This window comes from Colobus angolensis, unplaced genomic scaffold (genome assembly GCF_000951035.1).
Source record: "Colobus angolensis palliatus isolate OR3802 unplaced genomic scaffold, Cang.pa_1.0 Scaffold222, whole genome shotgun sequence".
Taxonomy (NCBI): Eukaryota; Metazoa; Chordata; class Mammalia; order Primates; family Cercopithecidae; genus Colobus; species Colobus angolensis.
The window spans coordinates 1197668-1204227 of NW_012115400.1; the positions used below are offsets into that span (position 1 = coordinate 1197668).

The 6560-nt window shown below is 42.7% G+C and overlaps 1 protein-coding gene across 2 annotated transcripts in view; it reads left to right on the plus strand.

Annotated features, from left to right (window-relative positions):
* Window positions 1-2383, plus strand: part of ZKSCAN1 (zinc finger with KRAB and SCAN domains 1) — a 24735-nt gene extending 22352 nt beyond the window's left edge. The window contains exon 7 of one of the 2 annotated variants that reach the window (XM_011943857.1): window positions 53-2383. The gene's annotated coding sequence lies outside the window, so the exon portion shown is untranslated. The remainder of the gene's footprint in view (window positions 1-52) is intronic. The other variant, XM_011943858.1, reaches the window with a different exon arrangement.
* Window positions 2384-6560: the final 4177 nt, after the last annotated feature.

The window sequence follows — 6560 nt, forward strand, 5'->3', positions numbered from 1 at the left end:
AGGCCAGGCGCGGTGGCTCACCCCTATAATCCCAGCACTTTGGGAGGCTGAGGTGGGCGGGTCACGTGAGGTCAGGAGTTTTGAGACCAGCCTGGCCAACGTGGTGAAAGCCCGTCTCTACTAAAAATACAAAAATTAGCCGGGCGTGGTGGCAGACGCCTGTAATCCCAGCTACTTGGGAGGCTGAGGCAGGAGAATCACTTGAACCCAGGAGACAGAGGTTGCAGTGAGCCAAGATTTCACCACTGCATTCCAGCCTGGGTGACGAGCAAAACTCCGTCTCAAAAAAAAGGAAAGAAACTGGAAGTGAGGTGTGGAACTCTGGGCAACGACCCAAGCACTTATTTTTTAAGAGAGAAAGGACTTCGGTCATGTTTATGTTGGCCTTTTTTTTTTTTTTCCCCTGCCACAACTACATGCTGATGTAATTCAGCCATCATTTTTGAGTTTCGTTTTTAAATGAAGGTTAAATGTGACCTGTGCCCTCACATTTAATTCCGTTTCATGGGGACATCTTCCTGACTTTGTTGGATAGCTGCCACTAGGGTTGCTTTGGATCTTCAGCACAGGCTCTCCTTGAAGCAGCTATTTGAAGATGTGTTTTCTGAGGAAAACAGGCTACAACTGTTGATTAAAACCACTTGCAGTGCATTCGTTTATCAGATGCTCAGTGCAAAGTGTAATTGGGTCATGGTCAAAAACGCTTGCAACATCTAATTGGCATTCAAGATAGTCATTCAAAAGTTCTTGGCCCGCTGAAGTCTAGTAACAGTTGAAACATTCTGCAGCTAACCATTAGCATGCTAGTTGTCCTAATGGAAATTTTTGAAGAGTTTTTCGGTATATAACCTACCTTTGCCAGGAAGAGAAGTCAAATCCTCAGGTTGTTGGGTATTTGTTTCTACTCCAGCCTGGCAGGCAAGGCTAAAACCTGAGAATATCGATGTATGAGACATCTTGATATGTAAAGCACTTATTATTAAAGGCATAAAAGTCAAACTGCTAAATATGTGTAGAGAGATTGGCGTGTGGTACGTGGGACAGTTCACATAGACATCAGAGAATTTATTCCAGAAAGGAACCTCCTGAATGTGATGAATATGGCAAAGCCTTTAATCACATCTCAGCCCTTAGCATCAGAAAGCTTGCACTGTAAATAAACGATGAATATTATATGTGAGGAAAATTTTCATGTATAGCACTCATTGCTTCAGACAGAAAATTCCATCAGTATGTTCCAATCGTGATGAATTTGAGAAGCATTGCAAGAGGGAGCTCAATCTTGGCCGGGCGCGGTGGCTCACCCCTGTAATCCCAGCACTTTGGGAGGCCGAGGCGTGCGGATCATGAAGTCAGTAGTTCGAGACCAGCCTGGTCAACATGGTGAAACCCTGTCTCTACTAAAAATACAAAAAAAATTAGCTGGGCGTGGTGGCACGCGTCTGTAGTCCCAGCTACTCGGGAGGCTGAGACAGGAGAATCGCTTGAACCTGGGAGGCGGAGGTTGCAGTGAGCCGAGATCGCGCCACTGCGCTCCAGCCTGGGTGACAGAGCGAGACTCCGTATCAAAAAAAAAAAGAGGGAGCTCAATCTTAACTGCAGAGAATCTACAGATGAAAAAAAAAATAAGTGTGGGGAGATGCTTTAAAAAAAATAACAAAATGTGCAACTTGTTAGAAAAATTGTTAATGTTAGATACTTCTTTATATTTTATATGACCATAATGTCCGTGTGTGTTTTGTACCTTAAGTCCGTTATTGTTCTGTGTATTACCTGTAAGCAGATTCTGTATTTTATTTTAGCCTATTTGACAGAACACATCACTCAGAAAAAGTGAAGTTTTGGAGCAAACAGTGAAGAAATCAAGTGTGGTTGTAGACAAAATGTCGGTTCACAGAACGGAGCAGCAGAGAGATGAAGGGAAAAGCTTCATAGTTCGGTGCTTATCACATCAAGAGATTGGTAAATTTTTGAGGAAAGACAGGCTAATGGGGCACTGAAATGGAACAACTCCTTTAAACATGTGCAGCCTTTTGAGTTTTTTCCTCAAAACCAAGAAGTTGACCTCTGAGCTGTCAGGTGACCATTGTGTGCAAAGGGAATGGATTCTCTTGTCAGTAGAGGGTCTTCTCCATGAAGCGAGAGCAGGAAGTGTACTGGAATCACCAGTTGGGACTGCTTCAGCTGACCAGGCTCTCTAAACCATAGTCATGCTTTCCCACTCACTCACTCTTAAGTCCTTATGCTTAGAAAATTGGGGGAAAGGCAGGCGCAGTGGCTCAGGCCTGTAATCCCAGCACTTTGGAGGCTGAAGCGGGTGGATCACGAGGTCACGAGATCGGACTATCCTGGCTAACATGGTGAAACCTCGTCTCTACTAAAAGTACAGAAACTTAGCCGGGCGTGGTGGCAGGCGCCTGTAGTCCCATCTACTTGGGAGGCTGAGGCAGGAGAATCGCTTGAACCCAGGAGGTGGAGGCTGCAGTGAGCCAAGATGGCGCCACTGCACTCCAGCCTGGGCGACAGAGTGAGACTCCGTCTCAAAAAAAAAAAAAAAAAAAAGGTTTCTTGTTTGCCTGTTAATCATTAGCTTGTTGATAGAAACCCCACAGAATTGGAGAAATATTTACTTTTCCTTTTTAAACTGTATTCATTTCTGCTAATACCATTAATCATTTTCTGTGAAAGACCTGTTCTTTTTTTGAACTTACGAATACTTGTTAGAAATGGAAATGTTTTAAATGTATACATAAACCTTCCAGTTAATTATCAGGTGATCCAGTAGTAGACCTGTGACCTCTGAAGACTCCTGCTTCTCATCCCTTCCCTCCTGCCGTGACTTGTTCTCTTCCCTCTGCTCATTCCCCTTGTGTCTGTTTCTTCCCGTCCTCTCCCCATGTTCTCTCTGTTGGCATTTCCCCTTACTCTCCACTCCTGACCTGCGCTCTCATTTTCCAAATTTTTGTTGTTCCAAAACTAGGACAACAGATCTTCCTGTTGTCCCAGTTTTTCCCCTTGTTTTTCTCCTATTTTACTCCAATTAATATTGTGAAGTCAGGCCGGGTGCAGTGGCTCACGCCTGTAATCCCATCACTTTGGGAGGCCAAAGCAGGCAGATCACCTGAGGTCAGCAGTTTGAGAGCAGCCAACATGGTGAAACCCCGTGTCTACTAAAAAAATACAAAAGTTACCTGGGCTACCGGTAGCATGCACCTGTAGTCCCAGCTACTCGGGAGGCTGAGGCAGGAGAATCACCTGAATCTGGGAGGCAGAGTTTGCAGTGAGCTGAGATTGCACCACTGCACTCCAGCCTGGGTGACAGAGTGAGACTCTCTGTCTCAAAAAAAAAAAAAGAGAAAAGGAAAGACAATTGGGGATAGGAGAACAGCAAGGTGGGCTTTCCCTGGAATTGTGTGCAGATGCATCCAGTCATGGCATTGCAGGAAGTCTGATGAAGCTTGGGAAGCATTTTGCATATTCCCTTTGTGTTCCTGTGTTCCCTGCTCCCACTTTTCTCCCCCTGGTCTGTGATTATTAGGAGAGTGGTTTTGCGAAGACTCGTTGCTATGAAAGCATCTTTTTTTAAATTTTTATCCTAGAGTCAAGTCACTTTTATTCCAGGTGGTCGTGCTGACCTACTTATCCAAAACCAGCTAACCAGGTTCATCCTGCCATCCGCATGGAAGACTCTGTGTATGAATTGGAATAACAGTGCTGAAATACACTCAAACAGTGCCAGCAATACTTCCCGGGAGGGTATATTTTTCTGTGTGCTACTCTGAGCAACTTCTCAGAAATACGAGGGGGCTGAGGTTTTCCCATCTGGGAAATCGGGTGAAAGTCTGCAGATTGTTAAATATAGAATCAGAGAAAAAGAAAAGTCAGTGATAGAAATAGATCATTTCGTAGACATTAGGGTAGATTTTTATTTCAACTACTACTGGAGAATTTAATAAGCATTATTGTTTGAAAAGTTTTTCTAACATAGATTTAGGGATTTTTTTTTTTTTTTTAGAATGGACACACTACTGTACATTTAAAAGCAGTTATTTTGCTATTCAGATTAATTTTTTATCTGAAAATGAAATTATCTGTTTTACTTTTCAAAGTTTTGTGAAACAAACTTGAATTTATAGGGAGGTAAGCCATCTCCAACTCTGCAGGTCAAACAAAAGTTTGGGAAATACTTTGGACATCCCACAATACAGAATGTCTTAACATGAGATTTGAATTTCAGGATGTGTGGTTCCATTTAATAGCAGACACCACCCCAATCTCATGTTTTCCTGTTACCCTAAAACAGTGGAAGGAAACTGGGTGTTTAGTAGACTTCTAAATCATGGTCTCCGATGATTTGAATCTGAGATTCTCACCTCCATTTACTAAAGAATCATGACTTAATTCAAATTGCACAGTAATCAGTAAAGTGAATACGTCTTTAAAATGGAATTTTCTCCCTTCAGCAAGCACTCATTAAGGAGTGAGACTGAGTATTTTAAGATAGAAAGATCTGTGAGTGATTGAAAGGTGATATTTTAAAACTTGGATTTCATTCCAGTGTCAGGTTTGAGTTTTAAGTTCCTTTGGTCTGGGGAAGGGTCCAGGCAGCCACAGTTGCCCTAAATCACCATCATTTAGTCTTCCAGCAAGGTTAAGTGCGGTACGGAAGGAGAAGGGGGACGAGGACGATAACAGCCCCGTACTCTGTGCTGAGAAAGAGTAATTAGGAGACCTAAAGAGGGGCCAAGGAAAGGCTGTTGGAGTGTGCTGGGGTTGGTACCCAAGCACCTTCCCCTCACCTCAACCAGGGAAGAGCATGTGGCTGCTTTTTAAAGTTTTTAGTCTGCCCTCGCAAGGACAAAGCATGTTAGATTAGAGATGCTTCTGCTGATTGCAGGGGTTCTTATTTGAGAACATATATGAGGGGGGTGGGGTGGGAGGAGACAGGTTGTGGTTATGCAGGAAAATCTTGTCCATAAAAATATATGAGTTTGGGGGTAAGGGGTGGGATAGCCAAGCAAAATCGGTATTTTAAAATGAGAATATGTATTTTTATTAACTTTTAGTTAAATACAGATTTTACAACGAGGTCAGCATAAGCCTACATCTATATAGAGAGCTAACTCAGGCATTGTCTTGTTTATTTGTAGACTGGATTAAAAACAACCTGTCCTGTTTTGTCAGTTCCCAGCTTCTTCGTTTAGAATAAATTAGACCAAAAGAAGAAACGTACTTGTCTCTGTATAACCACAAAATGAAGTTAACTGTTGTTAAAACTGGATTTTTCACTTCACTAGGTTCCGAAGAGTCCAGATGCTTGGTTAGATGTTCAATACATGATTTTTTTTTTTAATTGAATTTGTTCATTTAAAATCCTCCTTAACATTTCTAGAAAGATTTCTTTCAATAAATAATGGAATCTTAGAGGAAAAGTGATTTTTTAAAAGCTAGGGAACTCCTCCACTAAAAGTAACCATTGGAAACCTCGATTGAGGGCTAAAGTTTTAATCGTAAGAGAAATGGCAGCATAACGAAATATGTACACATGCATAGTGGTCCATTTTAGGAGGCCAGTGATGTCTGATAAAGAAATGTTAGAGTAGTGAAGTCGGGGAAGGAAATTGTGGGGATTTGTAATATTCTCTTTACGTTGTTTCTCTTCTGAGTCATGGTAAAACAATAAATTATCTTCTCTAGGTGGCAGTGCTTGTGCTGGTTTGTTTTTTGTTTTTGTCATCCTTGGTTGCATAAATACACATTGGGGGCAAAGAAAAAAATTATTTCAAAGTTAAAAGACTGGAGCTGCAACCCACAAACAAAATTCTCATGCAAAACTATTTGTTTACTTTATAAACCAAAATTAAATTTCACAGGCCTCCCAGTCAGCTGAATGGACCTCTCCTCTCAGCCAAGGGCATTCCAAAGTTAACCTGAAAAATAGTTCAGGCCATGATGGGAAGGGGAAGACAGACATGCCTCATTATACCCTCTCCTCTTATGGAATTACTGATACAACAGACCCTAAGACTGATAGACATGGCCGGGCATGGTGGCTCACACCTGCAATCCCAGCACTTTGGGAGGCTGAGGCGGACAGATCACCTGAGGTCAGGAGTTCCAGACCAGCCTGGCCAACATGGTGAAACCCCCTCTGTACTAAAAATACAAAAATTAGCTGGGCGTGGTGGCAGGCGCCTGTAGTCCCAGCTGCTCGGAAGGCTGAGCCAGGAGAATTGTTTGAACCCAGGAGGCAGAGGTTGCAGTGAGCTGAGATCACGCCACTGCACTCCAGCTTGGGCAACAGAGTGAGACTTCAAAGAAAGAGGGTGAACTAGGAGGATGTGAGATTGTGTCCAGGAGGCATCCAAACACATCTGTGAACTGTTTTACTCACACTTCTGACACAGTGTGTGATTTTTTTGATACACCTACCAATTATCTAACTCTCTGGACACCAACTGGGTGCCCTATGGTTCAGTTCAATTCTGACACTACCTATGGCTGGTGCAGACCCCAGCTACACACACACACATTTTTTGAGATAGGGTCTTGCTGTCACC